Source organism: Loxodonta africana, chromosome 3 (assembly GCF_030014295.1).
Source record: "Loxodonta africana isolate mLoxAfr1 chromosome 3, mLoxAfr1.hap2, whole genome shotgun sequence".
Classification (NCBI taxonomy): domain Eukaryota; kingdom Metazoa; phylum Chordata; class Mammalia; order Proboscidea; family Elephantidae; genus Loxodonta; species Loxodonta africana.
This window is the reverse complement of record NC_087344.1, coordinates 22,350,264-22,367,430: the sequence shown is the minus strand read 5'-3', so window position 1 is coordinate 22,367,430 and position 17,167 is coordinate 22,350,264. Positions and strand designations below refer to the sequence as shown.

General features: G+C 38.9%; 1 pseudogene; it reads left to right on the top strand.

Moving 5' to 3' along the window:
* Nucleotides 1-11,873: 11,873 nt before the first annotated feature.
* Nucleotides 11,874-13,918, top strand: LOC100665376 (putative gustatory receptor clone PTE01; annotated as a pseudogene).
* The last annotated feature ends 3,249 nt before the right edge of the window (nt 13,919-17,167 follow it).

Genomic DNA, 17,167 nt, shown 5'->3' with positions numbered 1-17,167 from the left:
TCATATGGTATTTCTATTTCTAGCTTTTTAAGGAAGCACCGTATTGTTTTCCAAAATGATTGTACCATTTTACATTCTCACCAGCGGTGCATGAGAGTTTAAATCTCTCCACAACCTCTCCAACATTTGTTATTTTGTGTTTTTGAATTAGGGCCAGCCTTGTTGGGGTGAGATGGTATCTCATGTTAGTTTTGATTTGTGTTTCTCTAATGGCTGATAATCATGAACATCTCCTCATGTGTCTGTTAGCTACTAGAATGTCTTCTTTGGTGAAGTGTCTGTTCACATCCTTTGTCCATTTTTTTAATTGGGTTATTTGTCTTTTTGTTATTGAAATGTTGAAGTATTCAACAGATTTTGGAGATTAGACCCTTATCAGATATGTTGTAGCCAATTTTTTTCCCAGTCTATAGGTTCTCTTTTTCCTCTTTTGTTGAAGTCTTTTGAGGAGCATAATGTTTGATTTTTAGGAGCTCCCGGTTTTCTAGTTTCTCTTCTGGCAGTTGTGCATTGTTAGCTATAGTTTCTATACTATTTTTGCCATGTACTAGGGCCTGTAGCATTGTCTCTGTTCCTTCTTCCATGATTTTTATAGTTTTTTGTTTTAAATTTAGGTCTTTGGTCCATTTTGATTTAGTTTTTGTGTATGGCGTGAGGTATGGATTCTGTTTCATTTTTTTACAGAAGGATATCAGTTATACCAGCAGCATTTGTTAAAGAGACTGTCTTTTCTTCATTTAACAGACTTTGTGACTTTGTCAAATATCAGCTGCTCTTAGGTGGGTGGATTTATATCTGGGTTCTCAATTCTGTTTCGTTGGTCTATTTGTCTGTTGTACCAGTACCAGGCTGTTTTGGTTACCACAGTGGTATACTAGGTTCTAAAATCAGGTATTGTGAGGCCTCCCACTTTGTTCTTCTTCTTCAGTAATACTTATATGGGGCTTCTACTCTTTCCATATAAAGTTAGTGATTTATTTCTCCATCTCATTAAAAAATGCCATTGGAATTTTGATTGGAATTGCATTGTATCTGTAGATGGCTTTGAGTTAAAGTCAACATTTTCACAACATTGAGATTTGCTATTCATGAGTATCGTATGTTTTCCCGCTTACTTCTGTGTCTTTTTGTTGAAAGTAGTGTTTTGATAATCTGGTTGTGTTTAACTGCAATAAGACTTTATGGATACACTAGAACCAGATTGCGTATCCATTTCCGCAAACTTGGGGATGGCCAAACAAATTCAATGTATCCAAGATAATGTTTCCTTTTGATGTGTCGTGGTATACTCTCCCCAAAGATAACATTTTCTTTTTCCACTTTAAACTTCAAGACTTAGAATGGGTAATAGTAGTTGATTAATGACATGAATGGAGAAAAGACTGGAAAGAAATATGCCGGAGATTCCTATGAGGGTCAGAAAGTTGCGCACTTATCTTTGATGTGGAAGAGGAACTGCACATATTAGAAAGGGCCTGTGTTTTGATGACATACCTCCAAACAGATCTTGGCTTATGAACTGGACACTTTTGGCAACTAAGTACACCTTATTGAGCCTCAGACTCCTCTTCATCAAACTGAGATTAACAGTGCTAATCTTCCAAGGCCATCGTAGTGTCTAAATATAATGTTGTCAAGGTTGGATAAAATGGCAGACCTTAATATCACTTTAAAGAAGTTCATTTTAAGTGTGCATTCCAGGAATTCAAAAAGAACTTGATATTATAAACTGTGATCTTAGGCATAATATAAAACATCTTTCTGTTTAACTTCTTCATCTCTGTAATTGTGATAACAAAAGCACTCATCTGAGAGGGTGGTTAAGAGAAGGTAACCAAAAGTGCTAAATAGAAGAGTGTTAAGTACATAGTAATGGATCTGTAAGTGGATATTAACATAGTCACCATGTGGGTAGACCAGTAGAGTAGTTCAACTAATGGGTTTTGCAGGGAAAATATTTGATTTTCAATATAAGCTCCTGTAACTCATCAGCTGTGTGGACTTGTTAATTGACTCTCCAGCCCTCTGATTCTTTATTTTCTACATTATTTAGCTTATAGCATTGTAAGGATTAAGCAGATAATGCATCTCATGCAGAATAAGAATTCAATAAATACAGATATAATCCTTGTTGTCATCTACTGTAACACCGATGCTATTCAAATGAATTATTTGAACTCCATGTGTGCTTAACCCTGGTTGCTTGATGATCATTACAATTTATCTTTACACAACAAGATCTTGAGCAGTTAATGGGGAGAGATTGAATATCTTTTATCTATATACTCAAAACATAGTGCAATAAGATCAGAGATTAGTCCCATCTCTACTTTTTTTATACTATTGAATAAATTATTCATTATATTATTAAAAAAAAGATGAAGACAATTTGACTTCCATACATCAAATATTTTTCTTCCTCCATGGACCTTTAAGAATGGCTGAAAGAAGAAAGGTATAGTTTGTTTTTATTATTATTGACAGAATTTATTATTCACCATTTAATAGTATGTGCGAGAGTAAGAGTTGTAGAATAAACGGTGGGGTTTGGTAAATTCCATAAATAACACAGTAATATAAAATTGACGGTACTGGTTCCTCAATCGGACATCTAAAACAGGAATGCACGAATGTCGTATGTTTCTTTTTCATTTAAGGATACTCATCCAGAGAGACAAGTGGGAAAAAAACAAAGAAAACCTCTCTTTTTAGCACAGGGACACACTCTCCTGTCCTCCATATTCGGCTTTGGCAGTGACCCTAGAAACTGATCCCCTCTTTATACTCTGTTTAATATTAAATTTTGCTACTCTCCAAAGATGCTAAAAACTCTCAATGCTTATCCTTTACCTCTCCAATCCACCTCTGCACATCTGCCATTTGGTCTTCCCTAAATCCCCCTCAGACATTTATCCACACATAGGTAAATAGCCTCATTGTGTCCGTATTCAATGTCATTGGGTATATATTCACATTTTCTTCATATCAGCTAATGACAAGCCAATCTCTGAGTTCTTTAGAACAAAGAAGCCTCACCCAGGTGGCCACATGGGTAGGATTTGAAAAGTGTTGCACACCATCATTCCACTTTGTCTACAAAAAAAAAAAAAAAAACACACAAAAACCCATTGCCGTAGAGTCGATTCCAATTCCTACTAGTGGGACAATACTAAGATAAAAGCACATTTTATTAAAGGTTTCAAGGATTGTGAACACAAAGAAACCAAAGGAAAATTACATTCTGGAGTGAAGTGAGCCCTTTCTAGTCAAGCAGAAATCAGAAGCTTCTGGGAATATTTGTTGAATTTGGGCACAGCATGGATGCTTCATGGCTTGATGTCAAGGGAGAGGGTCTGCTGATATGAGATAAACCAAGGATGCTTATTATGGTTGTGTGGCCATGAGCAGCATGGTGGAGTATGCAGAAGTACCCAATGCAGGGGTAGATCTGCCCATCTGTCAGTTCTTCCATAGGGAATTTTTGTTTAGAAGATGGGGTGAGATGGGTTGGAGGTCCATTCTGGGCATACAGCCCAACACCCCCATGTGTCTCTCAGTTTGTTGTACTGTGGAGGCTTGCATGTTGCTATGATACTGGAAGCTATGCCAACAGTATTCAAATACCAGCAGGGTCACATATGGTGGACAGGTTTCAGCTGAGCTTCTACAGTAAGACAGAGTAGGAAGAAGGACATGGTGGTCTACTTGTTAAAGAATAAGCCAATGAAAACCTCATGAATACCAGCAGGATATTGTCTGATATAGTGCTGGAAGATGAACCCCTCAGGCTCAAGGCACTCAAAATACGACTGGGGAAGAGCTGCCTCCTCAAATTAGAGTGGACTTCAGTGATGTGGATATAGTCAAGCTTTTGAGACCTTCATTTGCTGATGTGGTATGACTCAAAATGAGAAGAAACAGCTACAAACATCCAGTAAAAATTTGGAAAGTGGAATGTAAAAGTATGAACCTAGGAAAATTGGAAGTTGTCAAAAATGAAATGGATGGGATAAATGTCGATATCCTAGGCACTAGTGAGCTGAAATTGAGTGATACTGACCATTTTGAACAGATAGTCATAAGGTCTAAAATGCTGGGAATGGCAACTTGAAGAGGAATGGCGTTGCATTCATCATCAAGAAGAATATTTCAAGATCTACCCTGAAGTATAACACTGTCAGTGATAGGATAATAGCCATATGCCTACCAGGAAGACCAGTTAATACAACTATTATTCAAATTTAGGCACCCACCACTAAGACTAAAGCTGAGGAAATTGAAGATTTTTACCAACTTCTGCATTATGAAATTGATCAAACATGCAATCAGGATGCACTGGTTATTACTGGTGATTGGAATGTGAAAGTTGGAAACAAAGATGACGAATCGATAGGTGGAAAAGATGGACTTAGTGATAGAAAAGATGCCAGAGATCGCATATAGGATTTTGCATGACCAATGATTTTTTCATTGCGTATTCCTTTTTTCAACATCATAAATGGTGACTATATTCCTGGTCTTCACCAGATGGAATACACAAGAATCAAATCAACTACATCTGTGGAAAGAGACAATGGAAAAATTCAGTATTATGAGTCAGAACAAGGCCAGGTGCCCACTGTGGAACAGACCATCAATTGCTCACATGCAAGTTCAAGTAGAAACTGAAGGAAATTTGAACAAGTCCACGAGAGCTGAGTATGACCTTGAGTATATCCCACCTGAATTTAGAGACCATCTCAAAAATAGATTTGATAGGTTGACCACTAATGACTGAAAAGCAGACGAGTTGTGGAATGACATAAAGGACATCATACATGAAGAAAGCAAGAGGTCCTTAAAAACACAGGAAAGAAAGAAAAGCCCAAAATGGAGGTCAGAAGAGACTCTGGAACTTGCTCTTGAACATGGAATAGCTAAAACAAACAGAAAAAAATGAAGTAAAAAAGCTAAACAGAAGCTGTAAAAGGGCAGCTCCGGAAGACTAAGTAAAGAATTATAACATATGCAAAGGCCTGGAGGTAGAAATCGAAAAGGGAAGAGTATGCTCGGCATTTCTCAAGCTGAAAGAACTGAAGAAAAAATTCAAGCCTCGAGTTGCAATATTGAAGGTTTCTATGGGGAAAATATTAAATGACACAGGAATCATCAAAACAAGATGGAAGGAATACACAGACTCACTGTACCAAAAAGATTGTTTGACGTGCAGCCATTTATGGAGGTAGCATACAATCAAGAACCAAAGGTATTGAAGGGAAATGTACAAGCTGCACTGAAGGTATTGGTGAAAAGCAAAGCTCCAGGAATTGATCAAATATCTACTGAGATGTTTCAACAAATGGATATAGCATTGGAAGTACTTACTTGTCCATACCAAGAAATTTGGTCAACCGACTGGAAGAGATCCATATTTATGCCTGTTCCAAAGAAAGGTGATCCAATCAAATTTGGAAATTATCGAATAATATCATCTAATATTACATGCAAGTAAAATTTTGCTGAAGATCATTCAAAAGCAGCTGCACTGACAGGAAACTACCAGAAATTCAGAAGAGGTTGTAGAATGAGCAATATGTTGCTGATGTCAGATGGATCTTAGCTGAAAGCAGAGAATACCAGAAAGATGTTTACCTGTGTTTTATTGACTATGCAAAGGCATTCGACTGTGTGGGTCATAACAAATTATGGATAACATCGCAAATAATGGAAATTCCAGAATACTCAATTGTGTTCATGAGGAACCTGTACATAGATCAAGAGATGGTTGTTTGAACAGAACAAGGGAATACTGCGTGGTTTAAAGTCAGGGTAGGTATGTGTCAGGGTTGTATCCTTTCACCTTACTTATTTAATCTGTATGCTGAGATAATTATCCAAGAAGCTGGAGTCTATGAAAAAGAATGGGACATCAGGATTGAAGGAAGACTCATTAACAACCTGTGTTATGCAGATGACACAACCTGAAAGTGAAGAGGACTTGAAACACTAATGAAGATCAAAGACTATAACCATCAGTATGGATTGCACCTCAAGATAAAGAAAACAAAAATCCTCATAACTGAATCAATATGCAACATCATGATAAATGAAGAAAAGTAAAGTTTTCAAGAGTTTCATTTTACTTGAATCCAGAGATAACACCCATGGAAGCATCAGTCAAGAAACCAAAGGATGTATTACATTGGGCAAATCTGCTGCAAAAGACCTCTTTAAAGTGTTAAAAAGCAAAGCTGTCATCTTGAAGACTAAGGTGCACAGGACCGAAGCCATGGTATTTTCAATTGCCTCATATGCAAATGAAAGCTGGACAATGAGTAAAGAAGATCGATTAAGAATCGACGTCTTTGAATTGTGGTGTTTGCAAAGAATATTGAATATACTATGGTCTGTCAAAAGAATGAACAAATCTGTCTTGGAAGAAGTACAGCCTAAATGCTGCTTAGAGGCAAGGATGTAGAGGCTTCAGACATTTTATCAGGAGGAATCAGTCCCTAGATGGGAACATCATGCTTCAAAAAGTACAGGGTAATTGAAAAAAAGGAAGACCCTTAACGAGAAGGATTGACATAGTGGCAGCAACAATGGGCTTAAGCATAACAGGGATTGTGAGGATGTTGCAGGGCCAGACAGTGTTTCGTTCTGTTGTACACAGGGTCACTATGAATTGGAACTGACTGGATGGCACCTAATAACAACAACAATAGAGCCCAACAACCTGACAGAGGGCAAGGTCTATGTGATGAGTTGTATCTAAGACTCCTAATAACACACAAATCCTGCTGTTCATGCCGTGGTGAAATCCCCTCCCCATGTGTGTGGGAAGGGCCTAGTGACTTGTTTCAAAAAATAGAATATGGCTAAAACTAAGGAAATGCCACCTTCAAGATTAGAGTGCAAAAAGACACTGACTTAAGCCTTGATGACATTCTGTCCATCACCTACTGACTCTCTTTGAATCAAGACATCTGCCATGCTGTGAGCTGCCTCATGGAGAAGCCCTTGTGCCTAGACACCGAGGGAGACTTCTGGTCAATCACCTGAGAGAAACTGATTCCTGCTACAACCACATAGGTGGACTTGGAAGTGAATCCTGTCCCAGTCAAGGCTTGAGATGACTACAGCCCTGAGCAACACCTTGGTCTCATTCTAGTAATGAGCCCTGCAGTACTTAGACAAAGTATCATGTTACCAAACAAGTATGCAAAAATTTCTTGTTTTGTAATTTACCAACATATATCAATTAAAGAATAAAACTGGAACTGGTGGTACTATTCAAATTAGTAAAAACATGAATCTCCAATGCACAAAATCCTAAATCCCAAGTAAAGGCTATAGGAATGAAAGTAGGATGTTCTCATTAGAGACAAAAAATCTTAAATGAGATATGGAAATAGTATCAGATTCTTGGTATAGAAACCCTAGTTTCCCTAAATTACTTGATTAATTCTCTGTATTTGATGGTGTTAGAGTCACTCTTTGATTCTTTAAAAAAGTAAAGAGTCTAAATTTCATGTTAAGATCCCTGAGTGGTACAAATTGTTTGCACTTGACTACTGTAACCTAAAGGTTGGCAGTTCAAACCCACCCAGATGCAACATGGAAGAAAGTCCTGATGATCTGCTTCCATAAAGGTTGGAGCCAAGCAAATGATGTGGGGAATAGTTCTACCCTGTAACACATGGGGTCACCATGAGTCGGAATTGGCTCAATGGCAGTTTTTTTTTTTTTTTTAATTTATAAGTTGGAAGTGAGAAGTACAGCTGTGATTCCTCTTGAGATCAGGAACGGCTCTTGCCCTTACAGGACATTCACTTTTCTCCTCCCTCATCCATTAACAAGCCTCCAGAGATTTGAATAATATAGATCAATTGGGATAATTATGAGCTTTGTGAATTGTGGCCTTGAATATAAGCGACTATAAAGTATTAACCTGTGTCTCTAGCCCTTCAAAGTGTGCACCCCAGTCCAGCAGGCTACAAATGTGTGCCTTTCCTCCCAGAGTGGTCATCCACATCAGAAGGCCCATGCCCGAGTCTGTCTTCCTGCCAGTTCTGAGGAAGGAGCTTCAGCCCTTATCCCCCACCAGGGACAGGAGGAGCAATGGATCCGCACTCCTTGGCCATGTCTCAGTGGAGACATCACACAACCCAGTGAATGCTGAGGGAGACAGGAAGGCAGGAGGGACTGACTAGAGCATTGATTTCATCATCAGGACCAAGAGGACAGTCAGGGTAGCAAGAAAGAAGGTCCGGAATGAAAAGTTTCAGTGAAGAGGTCTATGAAATTTAAGTCCTTTGTACTGGTGGAGGTCTAAAGACTGTCTTTCAGAGTTCTACTCTCCCTCACCATTTCTAGCTTCAACAGGCCTTGCTCTCACCAGAGTAGGAATCAAGACCCTCTAAACTGTCCCCTGGAGTCCCTGGGTGGTGTAAATGGTTAATTTCCTAAGCTGCTAATGGGAAGGTCAAAGTTCAAGTCCACCCAGACATACTTTGGAAGAGACCTTTAGATCTACATCCAGAAGACTAACTAATGAACCCCCTGGAGCACAGTTCTACTCTAGTACACATGAGGTCTTCGTGAGTGGGAGTTGACTGGACAGTAACTAGTGTTTTTTTTTTTTTTTTGTAAACTGTCCCTTAGAAAAATAAAAACAAAAAACGGTTGCCAGTGGAGTTGATTCCAACTCATGGCAACCCGGTATACTGCAGAGCAGAATGCGCTCCGTAAGGTTTTCATGGCTGTGACCTTTAAAAGCAGATCAAAATGCTTTTCTTTTTAGGCACGCACCTCTGGGTGGGTTGGAACCACCAACCTAGTGCTTAATTGTTTGCACCACCCAGGGATCCTAAACAGTCCCCTAAAAAAAAAAAAAAAATTTTTTTTTTTTTTAAGCACTCCTTAATGTTCATGAGGCTGAGGATGGTGATAATGTTGCTGATGACAGTAGCCATAGTGTCACCAAACTCTTGAGGGTTTTCCTAGTTCTAGGCTCTGAGCTCCTTGTTAGGTCGCTTTTTCCATTTGATCTGCACAATCACCTCCAAGATATAAATGTGTAGATTATTGTTATAGATGAGGAATGCATTTTAACTAAGTTTTGGGGTCAAAAGGGGTGAATCCAGGTTTGAATCTGGGCAGCAAGACTCCATTCACAGGGCACCTAGCCAATATTCCAACCTGTCAACACATCTGCTGTTTCTCTACTTGGGCCTCCCCAGGCGGAGTGATGGCAGGGAAATGACAGAATCTCATTAATTTCTTCTGCCCTAGAGCCTACATCGTTTTTGGCACAACAAAGGACACCAATACAAAATATCTGTTAAATATATTGATTATCCTTTTTTAGTTCACAGGCACAAAGTGTACTCAATATGTCCTTCACACACTCGTTTCTTTTCTGCTTGTGCTTTCATCACTTTTAGGATGTCCAGAAGGAGGAGAGACGGATGAGGCTTGGTTATCTCACTTCAAGCTCTCCATCTGGAGTCTCCAGAGAAGATAAATGGCAGGTTAGGTTGACAGGTTAAAAATGCCCTGTGAATGGAGTCTCGTTGCCTGGGTAAAGAAATAAGTGAAAATAGGGCTTGTGTGTGTCTGTCATGATTTTCTATGTGACATATTTGGGTTTTTTTTTTTTTTTTCATTTAATAGGATATATAACATCATGTTTAATAATTTTATAGATTTTCATAAAAAGAAAACAGAAAAAGAGGGTGAGGAGATTGTGTGGGCTGAGATGCATTTGAGGATTTCAATTCACTCATGCTCAAGTCCTCGAGATAAGATAGACTTCAATCTCTCTGTCATATAATTGAAAATAAAATGATGGCACCTTTCATGGCATTGTTTTTCATAAATAAACCCGCTATTCCAATAAAGATTCAAACTCTGATTCAAAAGCCATAATTGAATATACATTAAGTGCCAGACATCCAGGGGATGAAATATATGGGACCTAGACCTTGTTCTCCTGATTCCCATGCCAGGCTCTGCCCCCTCCACCAGAATAGAAAAGCTTTTCTTCTCACTCCTACTTGGTTCAAGATGAGCAAACAGAGACGGAAGCATCAGTTCTCCCTCCTGGGATTCAGTGAGTTTATCTGTGAATTAGCTGAATGAGGCAGTGGTTTCTAGGGATCTTTCTAGCATGAATAATGTGGATCACAGGGTTTTCTATGAGTAGTAATTTATTTTACAGCCCACACTGGAAATCTGAGATATGGAAATATTACTCCCTCTGTTGTTGTTGTTGCTAGGTGCCGTCGAGTCAGTTCCAAGTCACAGCGACCCTATGCGCAAGAGAACGAAACACTGCCTGGTCCTGCGCCATCCTTACAATCGTTGTTATCCTTGAGCCCATTGTTGCAGCCACTGTGTCAATCCACCTCGTTGAGGGTCTTCCTCTTTTCCGCTGACATATCAACCTATCATGAAATGATTACTCTTACTAGATGGACTTCAGGGATATTTGTGATTGTAGAGACCTTGACAATGAGATCATGAAGCTCATTTTTTTCTATTGGGAAAGCAAATGTTGACAATTACCAGTAATAGTAAAATTGAACACACATTGATAGCTCCAACTCAAACGAGTATCCTTCATTCATATATCTTATAGAAATTCTCACTTATGTGAATAGAGAGAAGCCCAAGATTTACATAGAAGTGTCATAATAAGAAATTGAAAAATAGAATTCATCCCCCAGGGAATGCTGTGCATTAGTTAAACTAGATTTTAACTAAATGTATGAGCTTCACAGAGAGACTTAAACACCATGCTGTGGTAAATGCCAGCATTTTGGGGGAAATGTGTGTAGCATGATATTATTTTTGCAAATTTTTGAGAAAACGCTATGGATATATAAACCAATCCTAACATTATGAAAACATTGTCAGGTAAATGTTCCCACCAAATTCAAGAACAGTGGTTGCCCTTGGGTAAACGGATATGCTGGGGAATGGGATCATGCAGAAATAGGAGGAAACTTAAATATTATTGGTAATATTTTAAATGTCTATAAAATATGAGTTCTGAAGCAAATACTATTACATGTCTACGTATTTATTATGTAGATCGGATATTAATGATAATAATAGTAGCTAACCTTAATGGAGCAATTACTAAGTGAATGGCAGTGATTCACAACACTTGCTGTACATTAGGATCACCAATAAACTTATGTGTAGGGATTCCGATTTAACTTGTTTTTGAATGTGGCAAGTGCATCAATATATCTTTAAGAATCCAAGGGTAATTACAATGATTAACCAGGATTGAGTTCTGTTGTTGTTAGGTGCCGTCGAGTCAGTTAGAACTCATAGTGGCCCTATATTTAACAGAAGGAAACACTGCCTAGTCCTGTACCATCCTCATGATCATTGTTATGTTTGAGCCCATTGTTGCAGCCACTGTGTCGATCCATCTGGTTGAGAACTGGCTTTTTCATTTCTGCATAGAAAGGTGTTGGAATTTTGATGAATATTATGTTGAATCTATAGATTGCTTTACGTAGTATTGAAATCTTGGCAAAGGTGAAGTCTTCTGATCCATGAACATGGAATGTTCTTCTATTTGGATGATTTTTTAACTTCTCTCAGTAATGTTTATAGTTATAGTATGTTTATAGTGTGCTGAATTCATTTATTGTGGATTCTTTAGGGTATGGAAGGTCTCTGAGTTATGAACATCCAAGTTACAGATAACTCTTTCTTGCCCTTTAATGTTATGTAAATTTGTCCTCACTTTGAAACAACTGATACAATCCCTAATCACAACAAATTCTTCATCACAACCAACTTCACTTTCTGAAAGTGCAGTTTTTAAATCATGGAAAAGGCTTCTAGACATTTATTGCACTAAAGTAAGGCTAAATAAGAACCATACCCACCTGTTCCGACTTAGCTACAAATTCACCTTAAAGACACACTTAAGAAGGGATCTTGTTCTTAACCTGGGGTCCAGCTGTCTGCAAAAATGGATAGATTCACTTCTTTCCCAATCTGGATGCCTTTTGTTTCTTTTTCTTGCCTAATTCCTCCAGTTAGCACTCCCAGTACAATACTGAAAAGCAATGGTGGGAGCGGGTGTTGCCTCAAATGAGATGATTATGTAGCTCTTTGCCTTTGTTCTACTGTTGCAGTGAATTCCACTGACTGATTTTCTAATGTTGAAACCATCTTGTATTCCTGGGATAAATCCTGCTTGAACATGGTGTATATAGTCATTTTAGTATGCTTAGGGATTCAGTTTGCTAGTACTTTGTTGGGGATTTTTGCGTCCATATTTGTCAGAGATATTGGTCTATAGTTCCCTTGTGAAATCTTTGTCTGGTTTTGGAACCAGGGCAATGCTACACTCATAGAATGAGTTAGGGAGAGTTCTCCCCTCTATTATTTTTTGGAAAACTTAAGGATTGGCATCACATGTTCTCTAAATGTTTGGTAGAATTCCCCAGTGAAGCTGTCTGGTCCTGGACTTTTCTGTGTTGGGAAGTTTTTGGTATTCCTTTGATCTCTTCATGTGCTATGTGTTTGTTGAAGTCTTTATTCTAAAGTTAATTGTTTTACTGTGTTTATGAATTTACCTATAAATGTCTTTGATCATCTAACATTCTTCAACATTCTTGAGTGTCTCTAAAGTGGGTTTCTTTAGAAAATGGTGAATAGCACAGAAACTAATGGTGAAAAAGTTCTAGGAAGAATAGTTTTGCCACAACCGAAAAGTGTTGCTAAAGGGGTGTATGGTCTTAGGTGTGAATGCTTTACTTGTGAAATTCGTGAATTTGAAGTGTAGACACAGGGCTGGGGGCATATATTCTTGTTTCCTTTTACCACTCTTTCTTTACTTTCCCTAAGGTGCCTCTGCAACATGGCCCCAGAGAATCAAACACGTTTCTCTGAATTCCTTCTGCTGGGCCTTTCAGAGGATCCAAAACTGCAGCCCCTCCTCTTTGCAATGTTCCTGTCCTTGTACCTGCTCACAGTGCTGGGGAACATGCTCTCCATCCTGGCTGTGAGCTCTGACCTCAACCTGCACACCACTATGTACTTCTTCCTCTCTAGCCTGTCCTTGGCTGACATTGATTTTACCTCTGCTACAATCCCAAATATGCTTACGAATATCCATACACACCACAGAATCATTTCCTGCGTCAGCTGCCTGATTCAGTTGTCTTTTTTTACAATCCCAAATATGCTTACGAATATCCATACACACCACAGAATCATTTCCTACGTCAGCTGCCTGATTCAGTTGTCTTTTTTTAGTTTTTTTTCTATGTATGGACAATCTACTTCTGACGGTGATGGCCTATGACTGGTTTGTGGCCATTTGTCACCCACTTCACTACCCAGCGATCATGAATTCCCACTTCTGTGGCTTGCTAGTTTTAGTGTCTTTTTTTTCTCAGCCTTTTGGACTCCCAGCTGCACTGCTTGATTGTGTCACAACTCACCTTCTGCATGGAAGCTGAAATTCCTCATTTTTTCTGTGACCCTTCTCAACTCATTAACCTTGCCTGTTCTGATACCACCACCAAAAACATACTAGTGTATTTTATTGGTTCCATCTTTGGTGGTGTTCCAGTCTCAGCAATCCTTTTCTCTTATACTCGAATTGTTTCCTCCATTCTGAGAGTCCCATCATTACGTGGGAAGTATAAAGTCTTTTCTACCTGTGGCTCTCACCTGTCAGTTGTTTGTTTATTTTATGGCACAGCTATTGGAGTGTACCTGAGTTCAGCTGTCTCACCTTCTCTCAGGAGTGGTGCAGCGGCCTCAGTGATGTACTCTGTGGTCACCCCCATGTTGACCCCTTCATCTACAGTCTGAGGAACAGGGATATCAAGAAGACCCTGCAGAGGCTCCTCAGACAACGAGGATAATTCAATACCTGTGCCATCTTTTTTGGTCTATGGATTAGAATAGGCAGAAAACCAAACATGAGGAGCTCCAAACCATGCTCCTTTGGTCACATATTTTTTTGTAGCTCTCATAGCTTTCATTCTACTTGATGTTTTATATCAGAATATTATTTATTTGGCCCATTTTTTGGGGAAATTTGTGGGCATTCCAGAATCCGTGGTAAATCATAATATGTGCCCAATTGAGTCCTGTAACACCTATGGGACTGTCTGTATTTGCCATCTGTGACACAGGCATCCTGGTGAAATGCACAACTTTTTAAAAATAAAAAATATAATCCAGCACCCTTTCCACATATTATGCCTATTGTCAATACAACATCTATATCTATCTTATTTATTTATGCAGTTTAGGTGTATAATGCTTGTTATTAGTTCTCAAACTTATGTTCATATTGGAATCATCTTGTGAACTGTAAAGATACTCATGCCTGAGTTGCCACACCAGAGATTCTGATTTATTTAGCCTGAGGTATGTGTTGAGCCAGAAGAATTTTCAAACACCCCAGGAGGCACCAGTGGGCAGCCAAGGTTGGAGACTACTGATCTATGCGAGACCATTGTTCAATGATGACTAATATGCCTTGGAGCCTTTATTCCTCATGAGCAGATACTGAAGATTTTAAAGCCATCAGAGCTTACAAGGGGGGAGATATGAATGAACTTCAGGCAATGTGATTTTTCTCAATGTGCCTGGTAATATTTATCCAAATATCTTCTCTTTTATACCACAGAGCTGGTCATATGTGCTGCATATTATGCTCTTGTCTCTCTGCTCCAAACTCATCTTTGTATATTATAATTTGTGATACTGGAGTAGAAATTCTCCCATTACTGCTCTGATTTTCCATCAGACTTTCTTACAGTGTTCTTCTAGTATTTGTCTATAACAATCAGCACTCTCCAATAAGCCAAGATTTTTTTCACTATATTCCTTATCCTTTGGCATGGCCACTTTAGGTACTAGCTCTGTTACCCTTTTCTTTTATCAATGCCTTTCAGCCTTTCAATATCTATTTACCACTATTTTTTTATTTTATTTTAAATGATCTTCATTAAAATTACTAGTGTGTTTTCCTTTTTCTTGATTAAGCCCTAAGTGATAAATTTTAACATGGAGAATAAATGTAGGTTGTCATGTGTTTGTAATTGTTGTTATTGTTGTTAGGTGCCATCAAGTTGGTTTTGATTTATAGTTATGCTGAACCCTAGAAGGTGAGCTCTCTCCAGCACGCTCAGACCTGCCAATAATCTGAACAGTGGCCTTTGAGAGAAAGAAAGTAACCTTATTGCAATGCGCAGAGCAAGGAGCCGGTTGGAAGTTCCTCAGATTTGACTCCCTGAGCTATAGGGAAGCAAAGCTTATATGCGATTTGGGCAGCAAGATGGTGGCTGTGCAGGCATAGTGGGGAGAGAAAATACTAGAAGGAATACGAGGTGGATTGATACAGTGGCTGCAACAACGGGCTCAAGCATAACAAGGAGTGTAAAGATGGTTCAGGACCGGACAGTGTTTTGTTCTGTTATTCATAGGGTTACTATAAGTCAGAACCAACTCGATGGAACCTAACAACAACAACATAGTAGTTCTATGTCTATATTTCTGAGGAATCACCAAACTGTTTTCCATAGTGGCTGAACAATTTTGCCTTCCCACCAGTGATGGATGAGTGTTTCAATTTCTCCACATCACCGTCATGTTTTTCTTTTTTAATTCCTAGTCTTGTCAGGGTATAGTGGTATGTTATGTGGTTTTGATTTGCATGTCACTATTGGATAATGCCCCCACGTACCTGTCAGCTTGTGGTACTGTAGGGGCTTGCGTGTTGCTGTGATGCTTGAAGCTGTGCCACTGGTATTCAGATACCAGCAGGGTCACCCATGGAGGACAGGTTTCAGCTGAGCTTCCAGACTAAGACAGGCTAGGAAGAAGGACCCAGCAGTCTACTTCTGAAAAACATTAGCTAGTGAAAACCTTATGAATAGCAGTGGAACATTGTCTGATATAGTGCTGGAAGATGAGCCCCCCAGGCTGGAAGGGACTCAAAAGATGACTGGGGAAGAGCTGCCTCCTCAAAGCAGAATCAACCTTAATGATGCAGATGGAGTAAAGCTTTTGGGACCTTCATTGGCTGATGAGAAGATACAGCTGCAAGCATCCATTGAGAATTGGAATCTGGAATGTATCAAGTATGATTCAAGGTAAATCAGAAATCATCAAAAATGAAATGGAACACATAAACATCAATATCCTAGGCATTAGTGAGCTGAAATGGACTGGTATTGGCCATTTTGAATTGGACAATCGTATAGTCTACTATGCAGGGGATGACAACTTGAAGAGGAATGGTGTTGCATTCATTGTCAAAAACAATGTTTCAAGATCTATCCTGAAGTACAACGCTGTCAGTAATAGGATAATATCCATACGCCTACAAGGAAGCCCAGGTAATATGACTATTATTCAAATTTGCGCATCAACCACGAGGGACAAAGATGAAGAAATAGAAGATTTTTATCATCTGCTGCAGTCTGAAATTGATCAAACATGCAATCAAGATGCATTGATAATTACTGGCAGTTGGAATGCAAAAGTTGGAAACAAAGAAGAAGGATCAGTAGTTGGAAAATACGGCTTTGGTGATAGAAACAATGCTTAAGATCAAATGATAGACTTTTGCAAGACCAACGACTTCTTCATTGCAAATACCTTCTTTTACCAACAGAAAAGACAGCTATACACATGGACTTCACCAGATGGAGCACACAAAAATCAAATTGACTACATCTGTGGAAAAAGACAATGGAAAAGCTCAATATCATCAGTCAGAACAAGGCCAGGGGCCAACTGTGGAACAGACCAACAATTGCTCATATGCAAGTTCAAGCGGAAACTGAAAAAAAATCAGAGCAAGTTCACAAGAGCCAAAATATGACCTTGAGTATATACCACCTGAATTTAGAGACCATCTGAAGAATAGATTTGACACATTGAACACTAGTGACCGAAGACCAGATGAGTTGTGGAATGACATCAAGGACATCAGACATGAAGAAAACAAGAGGTCACTAGAAAAGACAGGAAAGAAAGAAAAGACCAAGGTGGATGTCAGAGGAGACTCTGAAACTTGCTCTCAAATGATGAGCAGCTAAAGCAAAAGAAAGAATTGATGAAGTAAAAGAACCAAAGAGATTTCAAAGGGCAGCTCCAGAAGACAAAGTAAAGTATTATGATGACATGT